Source organism: Balaenoptera borealis (genome assembly GCF_965194805.1).
Source record: "Balaenoptera borealis genome assembly, chromosome: 14".
Classification (NCBI taxonomy): Eukaryota; Metazoa; Chordata; class Mammalia; order Artiodactyla; family Balaenopteridae; genus Balaenoptera; species Balaenoptera borealis.
This window is the reverse complement of record NC_138875.1, coordinates 19,678,899-19,688,824: the sequence shown is the minus strand read 5'-3', so window position 1 is coordinate 19,688,824 and position 9,926 is coordinate 19,678,899. Positions and strand designations below refer to the sequence as shown.

At 38.6% G+C, this 9,926-nt stretch overlaps 1 pseudogene across 1 annotated transcript; it reads right to left on the bottom strand.

The window, feature by feature from the left end:
* Window positions 1–775: 775 nt before the first annotated feature.
* Window positions 776–8,608, bottom strand: LOC309611142 (large ribosomal subunit protein uL22 pseudogene; annotated as a pseudogene). The gene has a single exon. The product of its transcript is annotated as a large ribosomal subunit protein uL22 pseudogene (transcript).
* Window positions 8,609–9,926: the final 1,318 nt, after the last annotated feature.

Here is a 9,926-nt window from a genome sequence, read left to right as displayed (position 1 = left end):
AATAGAAAACTTTTTGTCTCCTTTCTTTATCTCTTGCTGAAGGAGTGCCAGAAACCATTTGGGAGTGTTCACTTGAAGTAAAATGAGAAATAAGCAAAAAGGGATAAGGAAACAGGACAATAAGGAAAAATGTCTGATCTTCAGTGTGCAAATCTATTGGGAAAACAGTATTTTTAGTTTTGCCAAGCATTTATTGAAGTTTAAATAGCAGAATAAAAGTCTTTTCTTGGGAAGGAATGGCACTCATATCTTATGAAAATTGAAACGTTGAGGTATCATAATATACTTTCCTTTGTAGTGCATTTTTAAATTAAATTTTTAAAATTTATTTTTAAAAATAAAAATTGTACATATTTAAGGTATACAAAATAATGTTTTGATATACACGCGTTGTGAAATGATTACTGCAGTCAGGCTAATCAATCCATCTCCTCACATGGTTCTTTTTTTGTGTGGTGAAAGCACCTGAGTTCTTTCTAGTCTCTTAGTGAGTTTCCAAGTAAACTACAGTATTATTATTAACTATAGTCACCAAACTGTACATTAGATTTCTAGAATTTACTCATCCTACATAACTGTAATTTTGTACCCTTTGACAAACATCTCTCCATTTCTCCCACCTCCCTGCTCCTGGTAACCACCATTCTACTCTCTGCTTCTATGAATTTGACTTTTTTAGATTCTGCATGTAAGTAAGATCATGCAGTATTTTTGTTTCTGTGTCTTGCTTACTTCACTTAGCAGGATATACTCAAGGTTCATCCATGTTTTTACATCTTTACTGTAGCTGAATATTATTCCATTGTATGTATATACCACATTTTCTTTATCCATTCATCCACTGATGGACACCTAGTTTGTTTCTATATCTTGACTACTGAGCATAACACTGCAGTGAACATGGGCGTGCATATATTTCCTCGAGTAACTGATTTCCTTTGTAGTGTTTATTACAAATGTTATTAAACATTTATTTGTATGTGTTTTTTGCTAAGCTCTAGGCTCCCTGAGAGAAAAGACTGAATCTCTGGTCCTTTACTTACTTTCAAAGACTCAGCATAGTGGCCGACACCTACTAAGACACAGGAAATAGTCATTGCATGAATGAATGTTACAAATAAAATGAAAAGCTGAACCCACAAGGAAAGTTTAAAGAGGAAGTTTGATTATTTTAGTCATTAAGAAAAGACTAATCAAAGATTTTGTGGAGATAAACGAAGACTACCCGTGTGACAGTAAACAGAGGCTCTTCATTCAGAACTCACTGTATAGCAAGGGTGTCAGCCACCAGCACTTGTGTTTGGTGGAGACTCAGAGGATGTAGGGGAGTGGGAAAGCTTTATAGTGGGGAAAAAAGGAAGGCTTCAGGTGAACCTGAAGGCTGTTGGCATGGGGAAGCTAGAGGTAGGTAAACTAGAATCAGGTCACCTTATATGGTTGGTTTGGGGAGCATATTTGGCCTTCTCTGAATGATCCTGAGTTGGGAGAGGGGGCAAAAATTAGGAAAGCTATCAGTCATTGGCCAAGTCCTGACCATTCTAGGCTGATTGTGGTTTGCCTTTCCTTGCTAGTTGCTGCTGGAAGTTGTGGGTCAGAGTTCTATTGGGATGTATAGTTTGACATGTTCCATTTGTATTTTCAATCTCTCAATTTAGTGTTCCTCAAATATGTGACAGGTTGAGAGCCTCGTTTGATTTTTTTCCTTCTCTCTGGTAAAAGATGGTGGGTGCTTAGTAAATATTTGTGGGATGGTGAGAAATGGGAAGAGAAGAGGGCTGAAGTTCTTTCTCTGCTGCATCCCAAGACTGTACTATGCAGTGCAATCGCCACTAGACACACATAGCTGGTGAGCACCTGAAATGTAGCTAGTTTGAATTGAGATGTGTTTTAAATGTTAAATATACAACAAATGTCCAAATCTTCATATGAATGAAAGAATGCAAACTATCTCATTAACAATTTTTTTTTCTGCTTTTATTTTTATTTGCTTTTTTTTTTTTTTTTTTTTTGTGGCATTTGTTCCCGGGCCATAAGTTTTTGTTTCTTTAGTTTCTTCTGGGATATCTTTTTCTTCTGTGCAACCTCTTTTTCTGATTTAAGATCAATCTATTCTTTTTCAGTAAGGATCATCTCAGTGTGGCAGGGAGAGCTCATGTATGGGTTGATCCGACCATGAGCTCTGTAAGTCCTGTGCCACATCTCGGGGGCTTTGTTCACCTGGATGTGCTCAATATCCAGAGAATCTACATCTAAACCCTTAAGTTCAGCATTACTCTCTGCATTTCCGAACATGTGCAATAAAAATTCAGCACTCTTTTTGGGCCACCGACTCTTGTGTCCAGCCCCACAGTTTGGCTTGGGCACACCTACCAACTCCACCATTGTAACGACGGAATGGCACACATTGCTTCTGTAAAGTGACATCCTTCAGATACTTGGTGGCTTTTAAGATATGCATACCGTTAATGGCCTGGGCTGTTTCACGAGTGTTCTTAAAGTGAACATGAAGGATTGAACCTCTTGATTTGCATGTTTGTGGGGTTTTCTGGGTCAAGTGAATGGTGAACCATTTTTAGAGGTCACCTCAGGCCGCTTACTGGAAAAAGCTCATTAACAATTTTAAAAATATTTATGAAATATTCAAATGATAATATTTGGATATATTAGGTCAAATAAATATGTTGTTTAAATTAATTTCACTGTTTTTAAAAAATGTTTTAAAAAATGTGGTTACTAAAAAATCTAAGATTATGTATGTGGCTTGGATTATATCTCTACTGAACAATGCTGACCCAGAGTAACACTTTTTGTGCATAAATTTTCCCTTCAATAAAATAAAGGAAATAATTTCTATAGCATGTCCCTTTTACATTGCCTCAATATAAAGGTATTTGAAAAGGCTGGAAACAAATTTGCATTCATTTATTCATTCATCAAAATATGTGATGTATTTACTATGTCCCAGACATAAAACTAGACATTCCTGAATAATTCCCAGTCCTTGCCTTTGCCAGCTTATGGAGAGAGAGACTTAAAGGGTGATTTGTTTGGTAGGCATACAAAACTACTTAAGCCCGAGAAAATTTCATGGGAAATGCTCTTGCAGCATAATTCTCACAATGATGTGTCAATAATGTAATAAATTACGTCTCTAAAAAAAGTAAAACCAGCACCAAAAATATCTGAAAATTCACCTTAGGAAGATCTTTGTTTAACATGTTTTCATGAACCAAGACGCGTTTCAGTTCTGATTTTTTTTCCCCACTTACAAGCTGTGTGACCTTGATAAGCCCCTGAACCCTATGGGAATCATAATCTCCTCCCCCATAAACTGGATTTACCTCATGAGATTGCTCTGAGGATCAAACAAGATAATATGTGTGAAAAACTAATATAAATATGAAGGATAATTATAGTTATTATTAGAAACAATTATGACCATTAGGTTAAAATGAAGGTACTGAGAAAAGAGCAATTTGGGGACCCACAAAATAAATTTTGTCTTATATAGATTCTTTTTTTTTTTTTTTTGGCTGCGTTGGGTCTTTGTTGCTGCACGCGGGCTTTCTCTCGTTGCCGCAAGTGGGGTCTACTCTTTGTTGCGGTGCGCAGGCTTCTCATTGTGGTGGCTTCTCTTGTTGCGGAGCACAGGCTCTAGGCACACGGGCTTCAGTAGTTGCAGCACGCGGGCTCAGTGGTTGTGGCACGTGGGCTCTAGGGCGTGGGGGCTTCAGTAGTTGTGGCGCACAGGCTTAGTTGCTCCACGGCACGTGAGATCTTCCTGGACCAGAGATCGAACCCGTGTCCCCTGCATTGGCAGGTGGATTCTTAACCACTGCGCCACCAGGGAAGCCCCTGTAGAGACTACAAGAAGCCAAATAAAGAAGCATAAAGATGCAAAGCATAATACATGATATTCAGATCTAACCCTTCATATGCTTCTAAATCATTAGAAAATATTGCCTTCAAGAATGAATTGAATTCCTTTGCTGTGCAGAAGCTTTTAAATTTCATTAGGTCCCATTTGTTTATTTTTATTTTTATTTTCATTGCTCTCGTAGGTGGGTCAAAAAGGATCTTGCTGTGATTTTTGTCATAGCGTGTTCTGCTTATGTTTTCCTCTAAGAGTTTTATAGTGTCTGGCCTTACATTTAGGTCTTTAATCCATTTTGAGTTTATTTTTGTGTATGGTGTCAGGGAGTGTCCTCATTTCATTCTTTTACATGTAGCTGTCCAGTTTTCCCAGCACCACTTACTGAAGAAGCTGTTTTTTCTCCATTGTATATTCTTGCCTCCTTTATCAAAAATAAGGTGACCATATGTGCATGGGTTTACCTCTGGACTTTCTATCCTGTTCCATTGATCTATATTTCTGTTTTTGTGCCAGTACCATACTGTCTTGATTACTGTAGCTTTGTACAAGATAAAAAGACAGCCGTCAGAATGGGAGAAAATATTTGCAAATGAAGCAACTGACAAAGGATTAATCTCCAAAATTTACAAGCAGCTCATGAAGCTCAATATCAAAAAAACAAACAACCCAATCCAAAAATGTGCAGAAGACCTAAACAGACATTTCTCCAAGGAAGATATACAGATTGCCAACATGAAAGGATGCTCAACATCACTAATCATTAGAGAAATGCAAATCAAAACTACAATGAGGTATCACCTCACACCAGTCAGAATGGCCATCATCAAAAAATCTACAAACAACAAATGCTGGAGAGGGTGTGGAGAAAAGGGAACCCTCTTGCACTGTTGGTGGGAATGTAAATTGATACAGCCACTATGGAGAACAGTATGGAGGTTCCTTAAAAAACTAAAAATAGAACTACCATGCGACCCAGCAATCCCACTACTGGGCATATACCCTGAGAAAACCATAATTCAAAAAGAGTCATGTACCACAATGTTCATTGCAGCACTATTTACAATAGGCAGGACATGGAAGCAACCTAAGTGTCCATCAGCAGATGAATGGATAAAGAAGATGTGGCACATATATACAATGGAATATTATTCAGCCATAAAAAGAAACGAAACTGAGTTATTTGTAGTGAGGTGGATGGACCCAGAGTCTGCCGTACAGAGTGAAGTAAGTCAGAAAGAGAAAAACAAATACCATATGCCAACACTTATATATGGAATCTAAAAAAAAAAAAAAGGTTCTGAAGAACCTAGGGGCAGGTCACGAATAAAGACACAGATGTAGAGAATGGACTTGAGAATATGGGGAGGGTGAAGTGTAAGTTGGGATGAAGTGAGAGAGTGGCATTGACATATATACACTACCAAATGTAAAATAGATAGCTAGTGGGAAGCAACCGCATAGCACAGGGAGATCAGCTAGGTGCTTTGTGACCACCTAGAGGGGTGGGATAGGGAGGGTGGGAGGGAGAGAGATGCAAGAGGGAAGAGATATGGGGATATGTGTATATGTATAACTGATTCACTTTGTTATAAAGCAGAAACTAACACACCATTGTAAAGCAATTATACTCCAACAAAGATGTTAAAAAAAAAGGAGAAAGACTCCGTGCTTCCACTGCAGGGGGTGTGGGTTTGATCCCTGGTAGAGGAACTAATATCCTGCATGCCACGTGGCCAAAAAATATATATAAATAAAGAATAAAAAGTGTAAACTGTGAAAAATCCAAACATTAAAAATGTGTTTCTTGCAAATAAAAATAAAATGAAAATAAAATAAAATGTGTTTCTTGAAAATAAAATAAAAATAAAATAAAATGTAAAAAAAAAAAAAGAATTAAATGAACAGAAAGCTCTTGGAGGAAACTGCTTGAGGGCTATATATATATATTTTTTAAATTTTATTTATTTATTTATTTTTGGCTGTGTTGGGTCTTCGTTTCCGTATGAGGGCTTTCTCTAGTTGTGACAAGCGGGGCCCACTCTTCATCGCGGTGCGTGGGCCTCTCACTGTCGCGGCCTCTCGCGTTGCGGAGCACAGGCTCCAGACGCGCAGGCTCAGTAGCTGTGGCTCACAGGCCCAGTTGCTCCGTGGCATGTGGGATCTTCCCAGACCAGGGCTCGAACCCATGTCCCCTGCATTGGAAGGCAGATTCTCAACCACTGGGCCACCAGGGAAGGCCCTGAGGGCTATATTTTTGATCAAAAGTTTGGCCTAAGGCCTTATTCTTTGTAGCAGTCTAAAAAAAAAAAAAAAAAGGTAGTGCTCCTTGTTAACTCTTGTGGCCTTTTGATAAATTTTAGTTCTGTCTCTTCACCTAGCCTTATAAAGATAATAACATCCTTGGCTATATCACTGGATTACAGAAGGAGAGGTGTAAATGACTAGTCTAGGGCTGCGTAAAGGGAATAGCTTCCTTCTAGATCTCCACAGTCCAATATGGTAGCCATGTGTGGCTATTGGACACTTGATATGCAGTAAGTGTAAAATACAGATTTTGAAGATTTAGTATGAAAAAGAAGAGTGCAAAATATTTCATTCTTAATTTTCTATATTGTCTACATGTTGGAATAACATTTTTGTATATATTGAGTTAGGTAAAATCTCTTATTAAAATTAATTTCACTTTTATTTCTAGTGTGGCTTTTGGAAAATTTAAAATTACACATGTGCCTCACATTTGTGCCTCACTTTATATTTCTATTGGATAGCACTCCCCAAGACCCTTCCTAGTGCATTTTAAGTGTATTTATTTATTTATTTTTATCTTTGGCTGCACTGGGTCTTCATTGCTGCGTGCGGGCTTTCTCCAGTTGTGGTGAGCAGGGGCTACTGTTCACTGCGGTGCGCGGCCTTCTCATTGTGGTGGCTTCTCTTGTTGCAAAGCACGGGCTCTAGGCGCGCAGGCTTCAATAGTTGTGGCACACAGGCTCAGTAGTTGTGGCTCACGGGCTCTGGAGTGCAGGCTCAGTAGTTGTGGCGCATGGGCTCAGCAGCTCCATGGCATGTGGGATCTTCCCGGACCAGGTCTCAAACCCATGTCCCCTGCATTGGCAGGCGGATTCTTAACCACTGTGCCACCAGGGAAGCCCCCTAGTGCATCTTAAAAGATCAAGTTCTGGGACTTCCCTGGTGGTCCAATGGCTAAGACTCCGCATTCGGGGGGCCTGGGTTTGATCCCTGGTCAGGGAACTAGATCCCACATGCTGCAACTAACAGTCGCATGCCGCAACTAAGGATCCCCTGTGCCGCAACTAAGACCGGGCACAGCCTAAACAAACAAGCAAGCAAACAAACAAATAAATAAATAAATAATATTTTTTTAAAAAAAAGCTCAAGTTCTTGTCTGGATGGATTTTGGAATACTTTTCCTCTCTCCACATCCATCCTTCCCTATCCTTTCTTCTAGCAGGCATGAACTAAGCTGCCAAAGCAGAGATCTAAGTTAATTACCTGAAAAATAAGACCCCCAAAATGTTCTTTCCTCTTGTTCTTGATGGTTTTCTTCACTCTTTTTTTTCCTAGTTGAAGAGGAGAAAAATTTTGGTTGGAAATGACTTAGGCAGAGTTCCTGTAAAAATTCCTTCCATTAACAAAGAGTTGGAAACCATAAAATGATTTCTCTTTGCCAGTCAATGGCTTTCAGTTTAGTCTGACGTTATCTGTCTCTGCTCATATATGCAATGAATACAACTCGTTAGTACTTTTCCTGGACTAATTTTCTCTCCCGCTAGACATTCCACTGAAGTACCTCATCTGACCACAGATCTGCACCAAGAAGGGAGTCTCATGACAGAAACAAACACTTTTTCTTCTCCCACTCCTTTACTGGGAAAAAGCAATAGAAGTAGAAGAAGAGCAGAGATTTATCGTATCATGTTTAAAAGTCAATAGAAGGAAGAGAGATATTCAAGATTATTTAGAATTCCTGCAAGTGAAATTTTCAATTTACAGGGTTTTGTGCACACAGTGTGCCAGGAATGGTGGTAGGCCCAGGTAATATAGACAAAAATTCCTTCCCTCATTCAGCTTGTAGTCTAAGGTGAGGAGACAGGCAATAAAGTGTTAAAGTACAATTTTCAAGAGGATCTTGTAATGACTTTTTTGCAACTATAAAATAGACACGTGTCAAAGATTATATTCACCTCATTAATAAGGGAACAAGTAAGACATTAAAACAACTTTCAAGATCATTTGAGAAGTTAGGTATTTATAGTCAATGTTAGGACAAGTTTGCTGGATTAGATACAAAACTGGTTAATGACCAATGGGGACATAAACCATAAACTTTGGTTTCATCTGTCCCACCAAACCAGAAGTTACTTGCATCTTTACCAGTCAAAAATCTACAAGTTAGCCTCTGCTAACAAATTTTACCTATTTAAAAGTTTTAGATAATTTTCTGATATAAGTAACTAAGTAAAATATATAGTATTTTGGATGGTGGTAATTGCTTTAGAGAAAAATAAAGGAGATAAACAGATGAGGGGGCTAGTATGTGTTTGTGTGCTCAATTTTAAATCAGGAGATTAGAGAAGACCTCTCTGAGAAACTGACCTTTGAATAAAGATCTGAAGGAAGTGAGAAAGTGATAATTATATCTGGTGGAAAAAGATAACAAGGTAGATAGAATAGTGAGTGCAACATTCCTAAGACGGAAATGTGATTGGCAATGGTCTCTGAGCATCTAGATGGAAATGTGATTGGCAATTGGTCTCTAGGCCAATGTGGATGGAGTGCCTTGAGTGTCTGGGACAGATATAGGAGCTGATATCAGAGAATTTATGGTAGGGGGTGGGCCAGATCCCACAGAGCCTTGTAAACCATTGTAGTGACTTTGAGTCACTACCTCTTTGAGGGAGATGGGGAAACGATCAGAGCCTTTGAGCAGAGGAGTGATATGATATGACTTCCATATTAATAAAGTCTCTCTGGCTGCTATATTGAGAACAGACTGAGGGAAGCTAAGAGTGAAAGCAAGACAGCCAGTGAGAAATGATGGTGTCTTGAACCATGTTGGTGGTGTACGGCTGTGAGAAGTGAGATTGCATTTTAGATATGTTTGGAAGGAAGAGCCAACAATATTTGCTGGTGGATCACATATGGGGTGTGATTGAAATTGAGGAGTCGATGATACCAAGGTTTTTGGTCTGAGCACCTGGAAGGATAGGGCTACCATTAGTTGTCATGTGAAGCAATGTCCTGAGCTGAGGGCCATGTAAAGATTCTGAAAAAATAACTAACCAGTGATTTTTTTGCTTATTCTATCTGAGAAATACAAAATGTAGATTAATGAATTTTGTTAAGCCAAAGTCTTCAAGGGAATTAGTTTTTGTTTGTTCTTCATTTTTTTGTGTTTTGTTTTGTTTTGCCTAGTCATCTTTCAGAAGCCAAAATGAACAGAAGTCAACTGTCAAAGAGATGATGTCCCCTTAGGCTCAGAGAAGAAGGGGAAGAGGATGGGAAGGAAGAATTCAAATTCTGGTTACTCATGTACATTACCACATAAGTAACTTGTATTAGAAAACACTGTATACTCATTATAATTAGGGAAGTAATGCAGAGTGGGATTTCTTAAAAAAAAAAAAATTAAGGACAATCTTCCACACTTCCACCCTATTGGGTAAACTGTTAACCATCTGTTGTGTATTCTTCTATGCCTTTCTCCATGCTTATATAAATGCTTTTGTAAATTTTTCAAACATATACGCATTAAAAATGGAATAATATTCTAGATTTTAAGCAGAATAACATTCTTTTAGTTTTTACTTAATATATCATGGGCATCTTTCCCAGGCCATATGCAAAGCTAGATAGAGTCAGTACACGCCTATGGCCAGTGGAGAGCTGGAACCATCTCCTACTAGCTCATGAGACCTGTCGGCTTGTCTTCCCAACTCTGCACTCAGCAACATCACACTGGCAAATTGAAACTGACCATGGTGGGAATATTTACACTCTTTAAATTGTCAAATGCTACAAATCAGGCCCCCTC